This window comes from Canis aureus, chromosome X (genome assembly GCF_053574225.1).
Source record: "Canis aureus isolate CA01 chromosome X, VMU_Caureus_v.1.0, whole genome shotgun sequence".
NCBI lineage: Eukaryota > Metazoa > Chordata > Mammalia > Carnivora > Canidae > Canis > Canis aureus.
The window spans coordinates 104,507,578-104,530,702 of NC_135649.1; the positions used below are offsets into that span (position 1 = coordinate 104,507,578).

A 23,125-nucleotide genomic window follows, 5' to 3' on the forward strand; every position below is an offset into this window, starting at 1 on the left:
AATAATTCAAGCGATAATGGACATTTTATTAAATCATAATTTGATAAAACCAAAAGCCAAAGTGAAGTGGAATAGAGGGGAAAAAATAACCACTGATTATCTCACCATCAATCACTAGCAGGTGGATCTTGTTTTAAAAAATGCCTCCACCAGCACTTGACTTGGCTATGAACTCCCCGTCTTCCTGTTTTCCTCCTTTTCTCTTTACTCTCAATTGACATATTTTAAAAGCACCTGCTATGTGCTCTGTGAAAGGACCTATGTTTGTCTCTTTACGTAGGTTTGATGGAGGAATCATATCTTCATTTTAGAGGTGAGTGAACTAAGAAATAGAAAGATTAAAAGAAAAAAAAAAAGAAAGATTAAAAGATTTTAAGATTACACAGCTTGTACATGGCAGTCCAAATTTGACTCCAGGTCTCCTGACTCTCAATTCCATGTTCTTTGATATCAGCCTGTATCTTTAAAATAGACTTAATTATTTATTTTTAATTTTTTAAGATTTTATTTATTTATTCATGAGAGACACACACAGAGAGAGGCAGAGACATAGGCAGAGAGAGACACAGGCTCCATGCAGGAGCCCGATGTGGGACTTGATCCTGGGACTCCAGGATCACGCCCTGGGCTGAAGGCAGGCACTCAACCGCTGAGCCACCCAGGCACCCCTATTTATTTTTAATTTTTTTTAAAATTTATTTATTCATAGAGACACACAGAGAGAGAGAGAGAGAGAGAGGCAGAGGGAGGAGCAGGCTCCATGCAGGGAGCCTGACCTGGGACTCGATCCGGGTTCTCCAGGATCACACCCCAGGCTGCAGGTGGCGCTAAACCACTGAGCCACAGGGGCTGCCCTATTTTTAATTTTTTTAAAAATATTTTTAAAAATTTATTTATTAGAGAGAGAGAGAGAGCACTCATGTGAGTGGGGAGAAGGGGCAGAGGGAGAGGGAAAGGAAAAGAATCTCCAGCAGATATCCCGCTGAGTATGGAGCTTGACAGGGAGCTCAAACCCATGACCCTGAGAACATGACCTGAACTGAAACCAAGAGTTGGATGCTTAACCAACTGATCCACCCAGGTGCCCCAAAACAGACTTTATTTTTTTTTTAAGATTTTGTTTATTTATTCACGAGAGACACAGAGAGAGAGAGAGAGGAAGAGACATAGGCAGAGGGAGAAGCAGGCTCCCTACAGGAAGCCCAATGCAGGACTCGATCCTGGGAATCTGGGATCACACCCTGAGTCAAAGGCAGGCACTCAACCACTGAGCCACCCAGGCGTCCCCAGACGTTATTATTTTTTTAAAACATTTTTAGGTGCATAGAAGAATTGAGTGGAAACTACTGGGAGTTCCCACATACCCTCTGCCTTTCCCACCCCCCCTACACACACACACACACACACACACACACACACACACACACACACACGGCCTCCCCCACCATCGCCATCCCGCACCAGACTGGCACATTTGCTACCATCAATGAGCCCACATCGACACATCATTATGAACCAAAGTCCGCAGTTTACCCTTCACTCCTGGGGCTGTACATTCTATGCGTTTGGCCCAATCACTGCCCCAAAAGTTCTTTTCTTTTTTAAAGATTTTATTTATTTATTCATGAGAGACACACAGAGAGGCAGAAACATAGGCAGAGGGAGAAGTAGGCTCTTTGCGGGGAGCCTGATGCAGGACTCAATCCCAGGACTCCAGGATCACACCCTGAGCAGACACGCTCAACCACTGAGCCACCCAGGCATCCCTGCCCTAAAAGTTCTGCGTTCTCCACCTATATATCCCTCCCTGCCAACCCCTGGCAAGTGTTGATCTTTTTACTGTCTCTATAATTTTACCTTTCCCCGAATGTCATACAGTTGAAATCATATAGCCTTTTCAGAATGGCTTCTTTTACTTAGTAATATGCACTTAAAGTTCAACCATGTCTTTTTGTGGCTTGATAGCTCATTTCTTTTTAGGTGTGAATAATATATTCCATTGTCTGGAGGGAGCACAATTTATTTACTCATTAACCTATTGAAGGAAATTTTGATTATGTCCAACATCCACCAACCCACCTTTAGATTTGAAGAGTAGGAAGTTAAGAGTGTGAAGATGAGTAAACTAGAGAAGAAAGGTTTACTTAATAAAGTTTTATTAAACTTATATCTTTAATCAAATATGTGTGTGATTTGAAGCAGTAGCTCTATTTTTCCAAGTGCCCAGATTCATGATTTTTTTGACAAGCTACTTTAGATGATGCAAATCCTCTTCAACTCCATTTATCCTGGTCCTTTTGTTTCTAACAAAGGAGGGTTTTCATCATACTACTGGTAGTCTTTCTCTTCCCCCAAAAAAAGAGGTCAGAAAAGATTTTAAGCACAGGAATGGTGTGGCAGGATAATTTATGGAGAAATTAAATCTGTGTTTTGTTCTTGCACCTCTTGGAGGGGCAGGTGAAAGAGGTAGCTGATCTTCTCTGACCTGTAAGACAATGGAGACTTTAGGTCTGGGCTTTGGGCTGCTGTGCCTAAGGGTGTTCATTAGCTGTTATTGTATAGCAGGACTGAAAACAGAATTTGGAAGATATGAGACATTTTGGTAATCTCTATAAATGCATTCTCCCTTCTCTGGGTAACTACCACCCACTTTTGTTTACTGCCCGTGCAGTGAATTTGTGCTGGGGGTGGGTGCGGGTAAGAGCCTCCTTTGCAGTAATGTTTTGGGTTTGTTTGTTTGTCTATGATTTTATTTATTTATTTGAGAGAGAGAGAGAGAGAGAGAGAGAACATGAGTGAGTATAAGCAGGGGGAGCAGTAGAGGGATAGGGACAAGTAGGCTCCCCACTGAGGAGGGAGCCTGATGCAGGGCTTGATCCCAGGACCCTGAGACCAAAAGCAGATGCTTAACTGACTGAGTCACCCAGGCACCCTTGTAGTAATGAAATACATGGCTCAATCTAAAAATTATGGCCACTGGCCATAAGCTCTTCATTCAGGGATGGGCACATGACCCAATTTAGGCCAATAAGAAAGGAGGAGTATTTCCTGGAGGCTTCTGTGAAAGAAACATACTTGCTATTGGGAGGAAGTTTCTGGAAGAATCTCTCTTCTCTTTCTACCTTCTCCCCATCTCTGAGTGCATGCACGCAAGCATGTGGCATCAGCTGACAACCATCTCGTGACCAGGGTGAAGCTGACTTTGTAGAGAGCAGAAATGAGAAGAAACAGGGTCCTTGATGATGTTCAGGTGACTAAATCAAACCAATCCCGAAGCTTCCTCTGAACCCCCAGTTATACAGGCCAGTACATCTCCTTTATGGTTTAGGCCAGGTTGAGTAGATCTGTGTTGCTTAGGGTCAAAAGTATCTGAGTCATCACACTAAACGTTGTCCAGATACCCTGCATATACACATGCAACTAGTTCCCCATTGATGGCTGCTTTTGGGTGTGTTGCCCACCATGCACATAGGAATTCAAATGCAGGTTTAATTTTATTAAAAAAATAAAGGTAATGTTTCCTGTGTGCAAGTTATGAAACAAAATTACATCCTATAATAATCAGAAGGAAAAGACAGTAATGGAAAATGGTTAAGTAAATTATGGCACAAGCACTCAGTGGGCTATTAGACTGTCATTAAAAATGTGTTGTGTGAAATCTATATGAGAACATGGAAAATGCAAATATTTTAAGTGGGTAAAAGCAAGATACAAAATAATGTATTAAATTTGAGCTCAGCTACGAAGAGATCACAAAAACTTCATGGAAAAAGTCTGGAAGGAATCAGCAAAATGCCAATAAGAACTACTACAGAGTGTTTTGAGTGATTACCATGGTTAGGTTGACATTTAGGATATCCCTGGGAGTTTCTGGGTGGGAATATGATCCAAAAATATGATGCCAGAATAGGTAACTGAACTGAATGGCCTTATTCAGTTCTCCTTTACCCCAAAAGATGAAAGTTAATTATACAGCAACCTGTCAGAATCTACTGCTCTTCTGTTTTCATCCAAATCATGATCTTATCAGTTTCTATTAATATTTACTTAGTGCCCATAATTAACTGAGCATGAACCATTATTTGCAGTGGACTCTGACATCTAAGGTGCCACCTATTATCTGGAAAACTTGGCGTTTCTCACATCAGTAAGTTGAGTACAGCCCTCATCCATCCAAGCTGTTGGCAGGGGTGCAGCCTACCCCCAGCACCGACCATCACAACCACCCATTGTGAACCCAACAGCCAACTTGAGTCAGTTCTGAAGTCACCAAGACTTCCTTCCATCGAGAAGGCTTAGGTAGCTTCCAGGAAGGACTTTTCTCCAGAAGGTGTTTTATTGTCAGCCCCAACTGTTTTCACCTTCCCCTCCCTCCAATTATCCTAATTTTCTGAAGGTTTAAAAGCTTTGAGGAAAAGAAAAAACAGTCGTTTCTCCCAAAAAGATTGGAGGCCCCTGCTCTAGGATAATCTGACCCGTGACCCATCTATGAGGCAACTCTAAATTAGCAATATTAAAAAGAAAAAGGAATGGGGTCAATCACCTCCCACTGTTTGGAATGTGTACTAGAATAGAATTGAAAAGGCCAGATTTCAAAATCTAAAGAGAGTCAATCTCCTTAGAAGGGCTAAAGCTGCATGCCCAATTCAGCACCACTACCCAAATGGAGCTCTTGAGTCCTTGAAATGTACAGATCCAAACCGAGATTGTTGTAAGTGTAAAATTCACAGGGGATTTTGAAAACTCAGTATGCCAGAAAAAGGAAAATAATACAAACTATCTCATCAATAATTTTTATATTGATTACATGTTGAAATAGCATGTTAGATGTATCAGTTAAACTGGCTAAATCATATATATTATTAAAATTAATTTCATTTGGTTTTTTTGTTTGTTCACTTTTAAGTGTGGCTTCTAGAAAATGTTAAATTACATCTGTGCCTCGCACTTGGGGCTCCTGTTAAATTTCAATGAGATAAGTGCTGTGCTAGATATATTGCAGGGTGTCCCTTATCCTCCTGTTTCTTTTTTTTTAAGATTTTATTTATTTTATTCATGAGAGTCACAGAGAGAGAGAGAGGCAGAGACACAGGCAGAAGGAGAAGCAAGCTCCATGCAGGGAGCCCAATGTGGGACTTGATCTTGGGTCCCCAGGATCACGCCCTGGGCCAAAGGCGGTACTAAACCACTGAGCCACTCAGGCTGCCCTATCCTCCTGTTTCTATAGAAAAGGTACCTAACGTTTGTGGAACACCTGGGTGGCTCAGTGGTTGAGCGTCTGCCTTTGGCTCAGGTCGTGTGATCTCGGGGGTTCTGGGATAGAGTACTGCATCAGGCTCCCCACAGAGAGCCTGCTTCTCCCTCTGCCTATGTCTCTGCCTCTCTCTGTGTGTTTCTTATGAATAAATAAATAAAATCTTTTTAAAAAAGAAAGAAATGGTAACTAAAATTTGCTGCTGGGCTTCTCTGTTCCCTAGCTAGTTACGTGCAGTTCCTTCCTTTAATCCTTATAGCAGTCCCCCAAGGCACACATGAACTTACCCACTTAGAGATAAGAAAGCCTGAGGCTCGGAGAAGTTCAGGAACTTGCCCATGACTGTCCACTGATGTATGATAGAGCCAGGAAACCCAACAGTGGATTATTGTTCAGGGTGTTATTCAGTTGCCAAAGCTTTTGTCTCTGCCATGACTTGAAGACCTATACAAGAAGAGGAAGCAATGCCAAACAAATGCAAGCAGATGAGTTCTCTAAAACTCAAATTGACTCCTAACTCTAGGAAACGAACAAGGGAAGTGGAAGGGGAGGCGGGTGGGGGGATGGGGTGACTGGGTGACAGGCACTGAGGAGGGCACTTGACAGAATGAGCACTGGGTGTTATACTATATGTTGGCAAATTGAACTTCAATATATATATACATATATATATATAATTTAAAAAATAAGTTACAGCAAAAAATTAAAAAAATAAAACTCAAATTGCTTTGCACAGACAAGCCTCATTTAAAAATATGACTATACCTCCCTAGTCCGAGATGCCAATTCAACAAACACATGACTAGTGACAAGTGATAAAGAATTGCCTTTCTTTTTTGTCTAACAGTAACATGGAAGGAGGTTGTGAGCAGGTGCCGTTAGAAGAGCTAGCCTTTCCCCACTCAAAAAAGGAAGATTCCTGTATTTGTTGATACTTTCAAACGTAACAGGAAGATAAATTCACTACTTAGCTCCATGATTTACAAATAAACAGTGCTGCTGTGAATTTTTTTTTTTTTGGACGGGTTTACAGATTCCAAGAGAATCTTTAACACTACAAAACAATGCAAATTGATTCAACTAATTTATACTCCTAGGGATGAATAAGATGTTCCATCAACCTATATCCTCCTTTTCAAAACCTGGTATTGTCAAACAGCTTCATTGACTGCTCTAGTTTTGGTTTGGATGTTGGATTCATGAGTGTTCCTATTTATGTATTTATGTAAAGAGAGAGCCGTGCATGAACCTCTGTATCTGGAGCCCAGGATTACAATTAATTCAGTTCTATATAATGATGGACCCTCTTTGAAAATAGTACAGTCACAGCATATTCATCAGGTTCTATAAATGCATGCTATCAAGTTCCATAAATAGGGACACCTAGGTGGCTCAGCGGTTGAGCGTCTGCCTTTGACCCAGAGCGTGATCCTGGGGTCCGGGATCGAGTCCCACATCGGGCTCCTGCAGAGAGCCTACTTCTCCCTCTGCCTATGTCTATGCCTCTTTCTGTCTCTCATGAATAAATAAATAAAATATTTTTTAAAAAAAAGTTCCATAAATACTCCAGCCCAATTAGGGACTCAAAGATACAGCCTCATTCCAAATACCTTTCAGAGCTGGGCAATATCTGTTCTCTCTCCAGAGAACCCTTCCCCTCCCCTGTCTCCACTTGACAAGTATCATCCTACTCAGCCTGAAAAGTTCCCCTTTGCTCCACATACCTTCTTTTTTTTAAGATTTTATTTATTTATTCATGAGAGGCACAGAGAGAGGCAGAGACATAAGCAAAGGGAGAAGCAGGCTCCTTGCAGGGACCCGATGTGGGACTCGATCCCAGGACTCTGGGATCACTCCCTAGGGCAAAGGCAGGTGCTCAACTGCTGAGCCACCCAGGCATCCCGCTCCACATAGTTTCCTTTCCCAAGAAAACATAACTCCTCAGCGTCCCATTCCCTCAAGACTCTGTTCCTTCCTAGCAGTGACTCGAAGTTCAACCTTTAAGCACCATAGCCAAGGAACTGGGTCAATAATTTTGGTTGTGTGGCCCTTTGGGCATTCCTTGTGACACCAGACCAGCTATCACCTGTCCCCACTGAGGTGAAGGATCAGCCCTAGGTACTGGTAATCCACACTTGGTCATGCGGCAAGATTAGACAGTTCTACTGACAGTGTGGTCTTAGGTGAGTTAGCTAACCTCTCTGAGCTTTGGTTTTCTGACTCAGGAAACAGGAGTGATAAAGCCTCCTTTAAAGATTTGTTGTGAGAACTGGAGATGATACCCTCCTGAACCGAGAAAGCTTTCACTTATGGGTGCTGCGGCTGTTTTAATACATTTGAGTAGGACAGCATAGCCCAGTAGACACCTGATCCCGAAGTTTTAGGACCAGATCTGCTGCTTGGTAGCTCTGTGGATTTGGGAAAACTGCTTCATCCTTTCACACCCCGTTCCTCATATGTAAAGTGAGAGGGCTGGACTTCAGCTGATCTCTAGAAAAAAAAAGATCATGAGTCTCTGAGAAGAACCCTAACTACAATACTCAATTATTTATCAATGCCAATGTAGTCACCTGCTGCTTTCTTTCATCAGCTACTAACTTATTCAACGGATCCTGAAGGAAGAGTTAGCACACGCACTTTCCCAGAAAACAAGAGAATATAATTTTGTTTCACTCAAGGGAATAATTTCCTAACCTGAAGGATGAAGGAAACAGTGAAGGAGGGGAATAACTGCCTCCAAATGTACAAGTAAAAGCTATATTCATGTTCAAAGCCAAGTTCAGAACTCTGATATTATTCTCCAATTATTTTTTTCATCATTCAAGCTTACTGCATGAGTCAGAGCTGTATTTTGTTTCTCCTGATATAACCCTTTCTTCTTTTATTCCTTTCTCTCAAAATGGCCTCATTCTTTCAGAGTGTGTGTGTGTGTGTGTGTGTGTGTGTGTGTGTGTGTGTGTCTTCCTTCTCAGGATTCCTGTTGTTGCTCTGGTTTCAGAGCAAAGTCACTTTGGTCTTGAGTACTCAGTTTTATTTGGCAGCATAACCCAAGGAACACCTGTTCCCATTGTTATGCTCTGTTGCCTCATAAAAGTGGAGGAGGTTGGACTCCTCTATGCACCTCATAGTCACGGTCAAGGAATTCCATATGAATTACATGTAAGCTGGATTTCAGTAGACAATAAAAAAAATAGAGGAACATTTTCTCTTACTATTTTTTGAACCCTCAACCCGGATCAACTCTTTGGCTCTTCCAATAGCCTTCCTGCCTTCTCACAAAGGAGGGGACTGGTATCCTCCCCTCACACTTCTCCATGAAGTCACTTACCTAATATGCTATTTTTCTTTGTCTGCTCATAGGACTGGCCATGTTCCACAAAGAACCACTACATACACACTGGATGAAAAACAATTGCTCTGAAATGTCAATTCATTCAGACTCCCTGGAGACACAAAATCTCTCCAACGCCAGGAGAACGAAAGGAAGAAAGAATGAGAGCAGTGAGTTCATGGGTCCAGTCTCAGAATAACCAAGAATGAAGACACAAAAGGCTACAAGCAAAGACCAGAGAGCTAAGAGAAAGAGGGAGTGATGGGGTGACTCTGGCCAAAGGGGACAGGTGAACAAGTTGTGGTTAAGGCCCTAGCAGTCTGGAGTCCTGTCCATCACCTACATGTGTTTTTCTGAGCAGGCAAGGTACTGGTGCACATGCACAGTGGTGGTGGCAGTGGTGCACATAATTCAGCCACCCCCAGCAACAGTTTGCCTCCGGACGTCTCACTAGTTCCTATCTTTTCCTGAAGACATTGTTCTCACTAGCATCTACCAGAAGCACTTAGAAGAGATGACAGTTCCTAGGTTCTGTCCCCTTTCCTCCATCACACCCAATTCATGCTGAGGTCACCAATGATCTTCATTTCCAAGGAATACTTTCTAGTCCTTATTTTTCTCGACCTCCCAGCCACTCCCTCTTTTTTGAAAAACTCTCTTTTCCTTTCAGTTCAGTAGCTCTACACCCTCCTTGTTTTTCTCTTGGTTTTCTAGTCACTCCCAGGTCTTTTCCTCTGACCTCTGCTCCTCTGCTTCCTTTGAGATTCCTACGCCCTCCTCTTACCAGCTTCTCCCTTCCTAGGCAACCTCCACTATCACGAGGGCTTCTCTTACCTTTGAAATTCTGACTCCTCATTTAAATCTCCTGCCCCTTAAAAATTAAAAAAAATATTTAAAAAAAAAAAAAAGGGATCCCTGGGTGGCGCAGCGGTTTGGCGCCTGCCTTTGGCCTAGGGCACGATCCTGGAGACCCAGGATCGATTCCCACATCGGGCTCCCGGTACATGGAGCCTGCTTCTCTCTGCCTGTGTCTCTGCCTCTCTTTCTCTCTCTGTGACTATCATAAATAAATAAAAATTAAAAAAAATATTTAAAAAAAATAAATAAATAAATCTCCTGCCCCTGCGTGTGCAAATGCCTACTTGACATTTCCACCTGAATGCCTCAGTGACCCCTTCAAGTTATAGATGGCCAAAGTCATACTCACCATCTTCCCACCAAAATTCTTCTCTTCCAGCATTGTTCCCTTCTTTGGAAAATGGAAGTTCTGTTGACAGGGTTGCTTAATCTATAAATCTAGGCATCATCCTTTTTATTTTTTACTTTTTTAAATATTTTATTTATTTATTCATGAGACAGAGAGAGACAGGCAGACAGACAGACAGAGACAGAGACACAGGCAGAGGGAGAAGCAGGCTCCATGCAGGGAGCCCGACGTGGGACTCAATCCCAGGTCTCCAAGATCAGGCCCTGGGCCGCAGGTGGCACTAAAGTGCTGAGCCACCCGGGCTGCCCTAAGCATCATCCTTTTTTTTTTTTTTAAAAAAAAAAAAAAGATTTTATTTATTCATGAGAGACACAGAGAGAGAAGCAGAGACATAGGCAGAGGGAGGAGAAGCAGGCTTTGTGCAAGGAGCCTGATGTCGGACTTGATCCTGGGACTCTGGGATCACACCCTGAGCCGGAGGCAGATGCTCAACCACTGAGCCACCCAGATGTCCCTCTGGCCATCATCCTTAACATTTCCCTCTCTGTCACCTCTCACACTCCCTCAATCATTAAGCCTTTGATTCTCTGTCCTATATATTTATCTCTTGAACCCTTCTGTTTCTCTTTATCCCAGCTGCCACCATCCTGGCCAGGGCTACCATTACTTCTCACCTGGGCTGTTGCAGTGTCCTCATAGCTTGTCTATTGGTATCTTCTCTTGCCCCCCAATCCATTCTTTCATCTACTATAGCCTAAGTGATCTTTGAAAGTATAAATGTGGACATACCACTGTCCTTCAATAGCCTGGAAGGCCCTGCCTAACCTAGGCCCTAGTCATCCATCTCCTCTTGCACAACACTAGCTCTTATTCTGTTGGCACCAATGATACTGGATTTACTTTAACTTCTTAAAACACAGCACTTTGCCTGCCTACAGCTCTTGGAAAAGCTTTTCTGTCTGTCTGGAAGGCCCCTTCTGCCCCCACTGACCTGAGACAGCTAACTCCTGCTCATCCTAGAGTCTGCCTTAAACATCACATCCTCAGGAAAACCTCTGACCATCCAGAAGGAGTAGATCTCCTTTTAATCATTCTCAGAGCACTGTGAAGTACTTCATAGCACACTGCATACTTGAAGTTAATTAATAGCAATTTTTGGTTTAATGCCAGTCTTCCTCAGTTCCATATTGGCAGAGCCCATGTCTATTTGTCAACAACTGAGGTCTCAGTTCCTAGCTGACAGCAGGCTCCCAAGAAACCCCTGTATAGTAACTGACTTTCTGAACATTCCTACCTGCCATTACCCCTACATTCTCCCCAAACCATTCTTGCTGAATTGAAAACACCCTGTTGAATCCTCCTACATTACTTTCCTATTGCTGCTATAACAAATTGCCATAAACTTAGTGGCTTAAAACAGCACAAAATGTATTCTCTTACAGTTCTGGAGGTCAGCAGTCCTAAAATCAAGGAGTCAGCAGGGCTGCATTCTTTCTGGAAGCTCCAAAGGAGAATCTATGTCTGTACATTTTCTGCCTTCTAGAGGCTTCCCTCCTATAAGAACCTTTGTAATGACATTGGGCCCATCCAGATTATCCAGAATCATCTCCCTGTCTCAAGACCCTTAGCTTTGCAGCTCATATCTGCAAAGTCCCTTTAACCATGTAAAGTAACATATTCACAGATTCTGGGGATAAATAGGTGGACAGCTTTGGAGGAGGGCATTCTTCAGCTTCCCACACCTCCTATGCCTTAGAGGGTAAAATTTCTGCCAAGTTTTCTGGAACAAATTCTGAACTTTGCTACAAAATATCACACACCATATACACCGTATACATATCACGATACTGACCACATTACAACTCTCTTTCTCCTAGATCCCCTTGTAAATTAACTTTGATTAGTCTGTCCTCGAGTATGCACATGTACTCTATAGTGTCCACATATACACAGTCCTCAGGGGCACTTAGAATATCCTTCCAGATTTCTGTCCCCCTGGTGAGGAAGGCAGAGCCATGGTGCAGGGAAGGAATGAAGCTGGTAAAGCAGGTGAAGTGACCTTGCCTTGTTTAATGCCAGAGTCTACCCTCCCAGCTGCAAGTTTCCTTTCCAAGCTGTCTGCTTTCTCAAGAAGCTGGCTGAGGGGCTGGTCACAAGCTGTCTCACGTGGGAGAGTCTTAGCAAGAAGCTATGGTTGAACATTTTTAGATACATTTATAATTTGTACAACAATGTTCAGAAAGTGCACAAATATTTGGCAATGAGTGTGGAAGCAAGAAGTTTCATGATCCAAATAATTTGCATCTTAAATACTTGACTTAATGAGTATGGAGACTCTGGAGATGAGAGAGCCTGATCCTCAAGGTGCTACCTACAGACTGTTCACCTCAGAGTTGGGGTGGGTGGAAACACTCGGCCCCAGGCATAGTCTTGTCTTGTGCTACAGCTTCCATTACATGCTTTTCCTGACTGTTACGGGAATCAAACAGAAGATGTTGCTTCTGGCAGCACTCAGTGTCCTAACGAGGAGTGAATCTCTTGTTCCCAGCAGGCACAATCTGGTGTTTTGAGGAAGCAAAGACAGGCATGTTTTTCTCTCATGGCATCTACTCCCCTTGCAGTAATCATCTCAGTTCTTCAATCCGTGGTCTCTTCTAGACATTATTGCTTTCTGGGTATTCTGGTTTTCCCCCCAACTTCTGATTATTTGTCCATGAAAGATTTCCAAGGGGACAAGAAGCAATTGAAAACCCTTTTTCTATACTCTTCTTACCTTTATTTGTTAAAATCATAAACATCACTACCAAGGAAAGTCTAGGTAAGTTGTTCTAAGTCACTGATCCCTGAAATGGACACACTTTGAGTGATCAACTAGTCATGATGTTTTAGAGCTTGGAGGCTAGAGATCATCTGGTCCACCCCCTCATTTTGTAGATGAGGACGCTGAGCTGTAGACACCTAAGGAAACTGTCCAAGGACATACATACGTGCCAGGGCTATTGACAGTTTCATAAAGCCATAAAAAGTATCAACCAAGATTCTACATATCCAGTTGATAACAGTCACAGATAGAGCTTCCAAGTAATAAATTCAGTCTTCACTGTTTTAAAGTTTTGTGATAATTCGACCTGAGCTAGGCCAAAGTTTACTTCAAACACTATGAAAGAAAAGCTTACAAAGCAATTAATGGTATAAAAAAGATCACAAAACATCAAGTTTACCTATGTCTAGTAACAAACTGTTTAAAGGACATTTGCCTTTAACTACATGCAACTATACTTCTGATTTAAAAACAAGTCATTAAAATGGGCCTTGCAAAACTTCAGTTTAGAGTCATCTTGTTGATTATTTAATCCTTATTAAATACTTACAATTTTAAAAATTTCTTTTAAACAATGAGCCTGAGAACTTTCATTGATCAAGCCTGATTATCCCTTCCATTGACTCAGAATTAGGAGGGTTTAACTGAAGGGCTTCAAAGCAAATCAGAAATTGTGTGACAAGGCCAACTCTTCCAGAACAACTGCCCTCATTCACCTTGAGCGAATCTTGGGCTATTTTGCTTTGATGAATAGGGAGGGCAGAGTGTTCAGGAATTTGTTTTCCCCCCCGCAAGTACTGATGCAGTACATTTAATGGCAACCCCTATTTATACCCATCAAAATTTCTTCAGATGAAAACTGACAAGATAAGTCACTACCAGGCACTGGGTCTTTCAGAGGAAGTACCTTGCCCTTCCTACCTGTGGCCCCACACACCATCATCCTAGGTTATCCTATTCTGTCATTCAGCTCTCTGGGAAATAGCAAATGTGACAAGATTTGTATTAAACTCTGGACCCCTAGCAAGACACTCAAGAAAAGTCTAATCCTTTCTTCACTGCAAAATCAAACCAATACCTTGTGGAAAGTTCTTTCCCTCATTTAGGACAGAGAACATTTTCTGGTGGTAAGTACTTGTCAGAGAATCTGGCTTTGAGCTGGTTGCTTGCAGTGAAAAGACATTTTTTGTGTCCCCTGTGATTTTATCTCCCTCTTCCTTCCCTTGCATCTAGGGTTGCCAGGTAAAATACAGGGTGCCCCAGGGAAGTTGAATCTCAGATAAACAACAAATATATTTTTAGTACAAGAATGTCCTATGTACTATATGGAACATAGTTCTATTTTATTTTTTAATTTTTATTTTTTTAAAGATTCTATTTATTTATTCATGAAGGACACAGAGAGAGAGAGAGAGAGAGAGAGAGAGAGAGGCAGAGACACAGGCGGAGGGAGAAGCAGGCTCCATGCAGGGAGCCCGATGTGGGACTCGATCCCAGGTCTCCAGGATCATGCACTGGGCTGAAGGCGGCGCTAAACCGCTGAGCCACCCGGGCTGCCCCGGAGCATAGTTCTACTTTAAAAACCTATTTGTTGATGATCTGCAATTCAAGTTTCCCTGGCTGTCCTGTATAGATTATTTGTCTGTGTGGCTTTTTGTTTTTCTAAATCTGGCAACCCTGATTTTATTCTCCCAACACGGTTTTGTTCTTTCTCCTAAAATTTTCTAAAATTGGGCTTTCTCCCCAATTCCATTGCACTTCTTAAAGACAGTTTTTTCCCCTTTTCCTTCTGCTCTTGTTTGGTGGTGGCAGGGCATTAATTTTTAGTGATTTTGGATTGTGATGAGCAGCAGCAGCCTTCTGTATAAAGGGGCTCAGAGCCATACATCAGGTGAAATTTCAATAGGGCGTGTGTGAAACCATCTCTTCTTTTTTTATAAGATTTTATTTATTTATTCATGACAGAGAGAGAGAGAGGCAGAGACGCAGGCAGAAGGAGAATCAGGCCCCATGGAGGGAGCCCGATATGGGACTTGATCCCAGGATCACGCCCTGGGCTGAAGGCAGGCGCTAAACCACCGAGCCACCCAGGCGTCCCTCATCTCTTCTTAATAAAAAAGATTTTATTTATTTATTGAGAGAAAGAGAGAGCACGAGGGGGGTGCAGAGGGAGAAGTAGATTCCCCGCTGAGCAGGGAACCCACCATGGGGCTCGATCCCAGAAACCTCGGATCATGACCTGAGCCAAAGGCAGAGGCTTCTCCTACTGAGACCCCCAGGTGCCCCAAGCCATCTCTCCTGACGTACTCTCCAAAGTACCCCCTTTGAGTTAAGCATTGCCTTCTCTAACTGGTACTTCTAAAACACCCCTGGGAAACATTAACAGAAGTTACTCATAGCTTAGTAGAAATGGTAGCAATGATTTTTAAATTTTTATCTCCATCTAATTTTTAAAGCCCTTTTTGGAAGTATAACATGCATACAGGAGTGTGCCCAGTTAGTAAATGCACAGCTGGGTGAATTTTCCCAAAGTAAAACTACTCAGATTAAAAAAAAAAATACAACCTTAAGAGGGAAATCCTGTCATATGCTACAATATGGATGAACATCATACTATATGATATAAACCAGTCACCAAAGGGTAAATACTGTAGGATTCCACCCATGTAAGGTATCTAAAGTAGCCATAATTATAGAAATAAAAAGCAGAATGGTGGCTACCAGGGACTGGGAACAGGAAAAATGAGTTATTGTTTAATGGGCACAGAGTTTCAGTTTTACAAGATGAAAAAGTTCTGGAAACCTATTTCACAACAAGGTGAACACACTTAACACCACTGAACTACACGCTAAGAAACAGTTAAGGTGGTAAATTTTATGATGTGTAATGTTTTATCACAGTAAAAAAAAAAAGAAAGAAAGAAAAAGAAAAAAGAAACACAATATTACCAGCTCCCCCAGAAGCCCTCCTGCCCCTTCTCAGTCACTTCAGCCTGTCCAGGAAAACCACTCTTCTGATCATCAGAAAGAGCCTGTCTGTTCTAAAAAGATCCTAGAGTTAGTAAGAAAGAAAGTGTGCCAACCCCCTTTCCTTCTGAGAGGGAGACTCCTCAAAATCAGACAAGGATTTGGTCGTGCCTAACGCATTGCAACGCATTGCCTGGCATATAGCAGAAGTAGCTCAAAATTGCATGCTGATTCCATGTGGACACCGGCCGGGGAGATGCCAAGGGAAGGGAAGGGCACCTGAGAAAGAAGAGACAAGTGCTGGAAACAAACACCAGCTGCTTTGCAATCTTGCCAAAGGTTAGCCCTGCATACTCATTACAGGTTTATTCACTGATGATGCTTTTTTTTTTCTTTTTCACTGTGTTGACAACATGACCTGTAGGTTCATATTTGAATCCAGCTCAAAGTATATATTTTTGTTATTGTGTGCACAGCACTATGTGCTTATTTTCTTTCCAGGGTGTTTATTGCTACTATGTATGGCAGGAGACAAAGCAGGTGTGCTTGCTAATGCCGGCCTCCAAATTCCTCAGGGACAAATTCAAAACTCAAGGAAATTGAGGTTCGCCTCATTTTACAACTGCCATAATATGTGATCCACTAGACTTTTTCACTATGTTCTTTTCCACGATGGCACCAGATGTTCTAATGAACAAATAACACTAAGTGCCGATCAAGAAAATGGATAAAATTCAGCAGATGATGGTTTTTCCTCATGATGGTCTGTGGATGACACTGTGGGCAGCAGCGGTAACACCAATGGCTCAGCTGATGCCAGGAAGGGAAAAAAGAAGAAGAAAGAAAATGGATACAATTGTTATTTTAGGCCACAAATGGTAGTGACTGGGGCAAGAGTTCAACAATCTACTTATAGTCTTGAGGCCAAGGAAATATGATGCACCACTCTTTGATGTCAGATGGCAGGCAGATATGCTGGGGACCTTGGAAACAAAGATGGTATTGTCATATTATGCTAAGGATTAGTTATTTAGATTACTTATTGGGTCTCAGACCCAATGATTCCTTTAATAACATATATTCAGGAGTCCTCCTGCACTAACCTGAAATAAAACCCATAGGGAATACCACATACCCCTATGCATAATTGTAAAAAAAAATCAACATAATACCCTGGCAGAAAAGGACAAATAGAAAGAAAGTAATGAAAAAAAAAAAAGAAAAAAGAAAAAAGAAAGAAAGTAATGTATAATAAAATAACAAACACCTCAAAATTAAACTCTCAGACATGGCAATCCTAGAAGACAAAATAAAGTAGCCAAATGCTTACACTATCATAGCATCGGTGTGAGTGACAGCTCAAGGCCAAGACTGACACAGGTATGCTTTAGTGGCAACTTGAAGACAAGATCAGTACTGCCCATGGTGTTATGACTTCCCAGCATGGTGAACAACACTGGAAAAGTTCTAAGCAATACTAAAGGCAAGCATCCTTCAATTTATACTGTGCCTGCATTCCTAGAAAATTAGAGGCTTATTTTTACCTACATGATGGTTCAGCAGGATATCTGAAGGTCATTCAGAACAGGGGGTGATTTCCAGTTCTAGCATCTCTGACCCCAGCCTTTAAATGTCAATAGTGCTCCCCAATCATTGTGACAACAAAATGCCACTATTGATTTCTTAAGTCCACTCCTACCTCGGGACATTACCATCTCCTATTTAGTATACCTGATTTACAGTAAAATATTTTATTTGCAGAAGCATTTTTAAAATCTTAAAATACATCACTCAAAAATTGACCCATATCCTCAGCAATTCCCTCAACTATGATTCATACCCCCTCACATTAAAAAAAAAAATTGAAGTTGAATTTTACAATCCCACCAAAAACGAGTTTCCCAAGATCTGAGCCAGTTAGATCACCAAGAGAGTCAATAAATAAAACTACATAGCATTTTTGGGGAGGATACTTACTTAGTAGTCTAGTCATTAATAGGTTGACTAAAGGAAAAAAGAAGAGCAAAACCCTGCAGGTTGTCTCATCAAGAAAAGCAATTTAATGAGAAGGTGTCATACAGATGTAGGGTAATGATAAATATTGTAATTACTGTTTTGTTCTACTTTTGCAGTTATCCTGTTTAGTTGTGCTTTCCAAAAGAAACTCGGTAACTGTGAAAATTCTTTATTAGCGGCATAAATATAAATCAAAACTCCTACACCCACTATGAGTTCCAGTCTGCAGAGCACTGCCCTCAGGTTGGGTTTCATGTGTTTTGGGGCCAGTGGTGGGGTTGGAGCATCTTGGTTCTAGCTCAGAAGAGCTCGCTGCATTCACCTCTTCCCAGCTGTGCACCGAGTGATGTCAAGTTACTAGCCTGAAATCAGTAGTGATGTAAGTATTTGCATGGAAACTGGCCAATACTACATATTAGGTTCACCACCACCCACACACCCTTGCTTCTAGAGAGTCTGTTGTTAAACAGTCACCAGACACCATTGCATGGGTCTGGCGCCTAGGAAAGAACAACCCGTCTTAGAGTACAAAACAAGACTTGGTTACAAACTCTTGGAAAAGAACAGTCCAAACTGGGCTCTTTAACATTTCATCAGATTCTAGTAAAGTACCAAGTGATGACTCAAAAATGACCAAGGAAGCAAAACTAAATGAAAACATTAATTCACTAGTATCCAAATATTTATCTAGTACCAACTGGGTACCAGTCTCCTTAAATTTTTTCAGCAACAAGGCAAGACACAAATTAAATAAGTATATAATGTGCAAGGGACCAGTGTGTACGCTGCCAATTTAAAAGATAGTTAAACAATGACACTAGTATTTTTCACCTTCATCAAAGGGAATACTAACATTTAATAGGCATTGTGCCAGGTATTAAACAAATATTGTCTTGTTTGATCCTCACAACCACCCTGTAAGATAATCATTAGGTTGAGCCACATGAAATTGCTGATAGTTGACCAATTTTGACCTCTACAAAAGGCAATTTCCACCTAAATTATTTTCTCTGTTTAATAGACAAGGAAGCCAAGATCCCAATATACCAACTTGTCAAATGTCAAACAGCTAGTAAGTGACAAAGCCAGGATTCCTTGCAGACCAGAAAGGTTCCAAAGGTCCTGGACTTCCTGCCACACACAGTTCTCAAATGAAAGAATTGTTAGGCACATTTGATGCTGCACACATTCAAATAAATCTTAGAATTAAACCATTTTGAAATAACTTTGGTAAGAGAAATTAAATTAAAGACATGCATTTTGCTACGTAACTAAACGCTGGCTTCCTGGGTTTCTTAATCATAAATGATTAGAAATAATCATAATTGTTGATACATTTTAGAGACTGAAAAACATCTTAATAGAGATTGCAACCATTGTTTAATTTATTCTTAAAAACTCAAATTAATGTTTGTACTTAAGAAATTCCATTAATGTTCAATTTATACTTGAGAAATTAATGTTTAATTTCTTTTTTTGTTGTTTAATTTCTACTTAACAAATGACTTTTTAAAAATGCTATGCTGGGATCCCTAGGTGGAGCAGCGGTTTAGCGCCTGCCTTTGGCCCGGGGTGCGATCCTGAGGACCCAGGATCGAGTCCCACGTCGGGCTCCCGGTGCATGGAGCCTACTTCTCCCTCTGCCTGTGTCTCTGCCTCTCTATCTCTCTGTGTGTGACTATCATAAATAAATAAAAATTTTAAAAATATAAATAAATAAATAAATAAATAAATAAATATGCTATTGCTAGTACAAACCACCAAAGGTCTTGTATTCACAGTCCTTGATTCTGAATCCACTAGAATGATCAGTACTTCAGAAAAGAATTACAGTTATGAATGTTTGAACCAGAGGATATAGGAGTGTTTCAATTTTTAAAAATTGAAATACGGTAGAATTATGACATTATACACACATATACATTCATGTGTATGTGTATATATATACATTATATATATATAGTTGAAACAAAAGTTTCATGAAAAATTTTACTCTTGGTATATGCTATATTCTCTAATACTTTCTTTTTTCTTCTTTTTTTTAGAGAAAGAGAGCATGGGGGTGGGGAGGGGGAGGGGCAGAGGAAGAGAGAGAATCTTAAGCAGGCTCCATGCCCAGCACGAGGCAGGTCTCTCAGGACCCTGAGATCATGACAGGAGCAGAAATAGAGTCAGATGCTTAACCGACTGAGTGACCCAGGCGCCCCTCTGATATTTTCTATCCTACCCTATTCTATTTCATTAAAGACTTCTGCCCACAACTTAGTATATCATTTTTGCAATTCACTAATGTGTTGTGACCTGCAGTTTGAAAAACAATGTCTTAGAGACCTTTATTCTGGAGACCTCATCTACATCCCCCATTTTATTTCTTTCCTTCTAGGTTACTCTGTTCTTTGCATCTATAACCTTGACCCCCCACTTACCAGTTTCTCTTCTTCCTTCCTTGAACAGATACTTACAAATAACCTGCTAGGTGCCATCAACTGTGTGCTAAGTGCTGGAGACAGGGCACATTTATATTCACATCCTGGGATTCCAACGTCCATCCAATCATCATGCAAATAAATGCAAACTTCCAACTGTGCTTACTGCTATCAAGGACAGGTTCCAAGAGAGGGGGATTTGACCTAGTTTGGGAAGACTTCTGAGGAAATGGCACTTGAGCTGGGATATAAAGATCTGATCTAGTCCAATCTAATCTAGCCTATTCTGTTTCATTAAGAAAATGCTTATTTCCATCCGCTAATCTACTTTGAGCAATTACTAATTTAAAGTAGCAACTGTCTCCATTCACCTAGCATAACATTTTCAAGGGTCATCCAAGTTGCAGTATTGTATGGATATACCACATTTTGCTTATTCATTTGTCAGTTGATGGACATTTGGGTTGTTGCCACTTTTCGCTATTGAGGAATGCTCCTATGAACTTTTGGGTAGGAGTTTCTGTATGGGCATATGCTTTCGTTTCTCTTGGGTATATACCTAGGAGTGAAATTAGCTGGGTCATATGGTAACTCTAATTTTAACACTTTAAGAAACTGCCAAAATGTTTTCTAAAGCAGCTGCACCATCTTACAGTCCCAGTAGCAGTGTATAAGGGTTTCCATTTCTCTATATCCTTGTCAACACTTGTTTATTATCTGATTACTTGATTATAACCATTGTAGTACAAGATGTGAAGCAGTATCTCGTAGTTTTGGTTTGCATTTCCTCGATGGCTAGTGATGTTGAGCATCTTTTCATTTGCTTATTGACCCTATGTTGTCTTTGGAGAAATATCTATTCAGATTCTTAACCTATTTTTAAATGGGCTATTTATCTTTTTATTACTGAGGAGTAAGAGTTATTTATACATTTTTATATCAGTCCCTTATTACATAAGTATTAGCAAATATTTTCTCCCTGTCAATTGTCTTTTCACTTAAAAAAAAAAAAAAGATGTTACTTTTAAGTAATCTCTACACCCAACGTGGGACTCAAACTCATGACTTCAAGATAAAAAGTCATACACTCCACCGACTGAGCCAGCCAGGTGCCCTGTTCTTTTCACTTTCTTGATGATGTTCTCTGATGCACAAAAGTTTTGATTTGGTGAGATCCAATAACACTCCATCTTGCACCACACTTCCCTGATCATTACCTTCAACCATTATCTCTACTTTACTTCAGCAATGGACCTAGACCTCACCCTCAGAGTAAAACCCTTTGTCCTCCTAGCTTTCTCTCTACCTTGTTTCCATCTCACATGCTCCATTAAGCCTCTGAGACCTCCAATCCCAGAGTCTTCTGTTTTCTCCATTTGTCACACCCTCATCTACCATTTTCCATTCTTTTCTTATCCATCCTGGCCTGCTACAAAGTCTCCATTCCCAGTACATTCCACTCCTTTACCCCACTATTTGCTACATTTGTTCTGCAACCTCCAACCACACATCAATCCAGCCATTTGCCTTCTCTACTTCCAGTGCTCCTAGGCAGTGTTGACAAAGTCATGCAATCTTATGCTTTGGAACTGCTCCTGATGCATGTCCTCCCGCAACAGTGGAGCTCTCAAAGCTGCCATGCTAGGCTTTCATTTGAGCCACCTCACTTTCCTCTCCCGTTCCCTGAGATGCACTCTATTCCTCTCCCTTTCACTCACGTCACTCCCACCATGCTGTTCCTTGAACAAGCCGAGATCACTCCCATCTCCTCAATGCTCGCTGTTCCTTTGCCTTAAACATTCTTCTACCAGGTCCTTGAGTGGCTGAAACTTTCTTCTCATTTAGGTCTCAGTTTAAATGTCACCTCTTCAGGGACGCCTGGGTGGCTCAGCTGTTTAGCACCTGCCTTTGGCCCAGGGTGTGATCCCAGAGTCCCAGGATCGAGTCCCATGTCAGGCTCCCTGTATAGAGCCTGCTTCTCCCTCTGCCTCTGTGTGTGTGTGTCTCTCATGAATAAATAAATAAAACCTTTAAAAAAATAAATGTCACCTCTTCAGAGAGGCCTCTCCCATCTGCTCTACTAATGCTGCCGTCTTCCCATTGCTATCACATTCCCCTGATTTATTTTCTTCTTTTCTGTTTTTTTAAGATTTTTTTTAAATTTATTTGAGAGAGAGTGAGAGTAAGAAAGATCACAGAGGCAGAGGGAGAAACAGACTCCCCACTAAGCAGGGAGCCTGATGCAGGGCTCAATCCCAGGGCCCTGAGATCATGACCTGAGTCCAAGGCAGACACTTCACTGATTGAGCCACCCAGGCACCCCAATTTTCTTATTTTCTTTATCTGCACTGTCTGAAAAAATCCTACACACACTTCTAAAACCCTTTACTAGTGAGAGTCAGAGACTTGCTCCTCTGTGGTCTCCTAATACTCTGTGTAGAACTTTCTTACCAGGTTGCTATTATTTATGGATTATAGGTCTGTGGGGTGCCAGGGTGGCTCAGGTTAAGGGTCTGCCTTCAGCTCAGGTCATGATCTCAGGGTCCTGAGATTGAGCCCTGCATCAGGTTCCCTGTTCAGTGGGGAGTCTGCTTCTCCCTCCCCCTCTGCCCCTCTGCCCTGCTCATGCTCTCTCTCTCTTTCTCAAATAGATGAATAAAATCTTTAAAAAAAAAAACAAAACAGAAAGGGGGATCCCTGGGTGGCTCAGCGGTTCAGCGCCTGCCTTTGGCCCAGGGCGTGATCCTGGAGTCCTGGGATTGAGTCCCACATCGGGCTTCCTGCATGGAGCCTGCTTCTCCCTCTGCCTGTGTCTCTGTCTCTCTGTCTCTCTGTTTCTCTGTCTCTGTCTCTGTCTCTGTCTCTCTCTCTCTATGTCTATCATGAATAAATAAATAAAATCTTTAAAAAAAAAAAACCAGAAAGGATTACAGGACTGTGTTCCTCTTCCCGAGGCCAAGCTCCTTGCAGATAGATGCTGGGTCTTATTCATCTTTGGCTCCTTCAAGGTGCCCCACACAAAGCAGGCACTCACTATGCGCCGAGGAGAGGTACAGAAACTCACGATCTCATTATCTCCGTAGTGTGGGACCTACCCATCATT

General features: G+C 41.6%; 1 protein-coding gene and 1 non-coding gene across 2 annotated transcripts in view; one reads left to right on the forward strand and one right to left on the reverse strand.

The window, feature by feature from the left end:
- PDK3 (pyruvate dehydrogenase kinase 3) overlaps positions 1–5,668 on the reverse strand; it is an 84,845-nt gene extending 79,177 nt beyond the window's left edge. The window contains exon 1 of the mRNA XM_077887674.1: positions 5,542–5,668. The gene's annotated coding sequence lies outside the window, so the exon portion shown is untranslated. The remainder of the gene's footprint in view (positions 1–5,541) is intronic.
- A 10,648-nt stretch (positions 5,669–16,316) lies between these two features.
- Positions 16,317–16,403, forward strand: LOC144309314 (small nucleolar RNA SNORD35). Its single transcript, XR_013375358.1, has one exon. It is a non-coding gene; the product is annotated as a small nucleolar RNA SNORD35 (small nucleolar RNA).
- Positions 16,404–23,125: the final 6,722 nt, after the last annotated feature.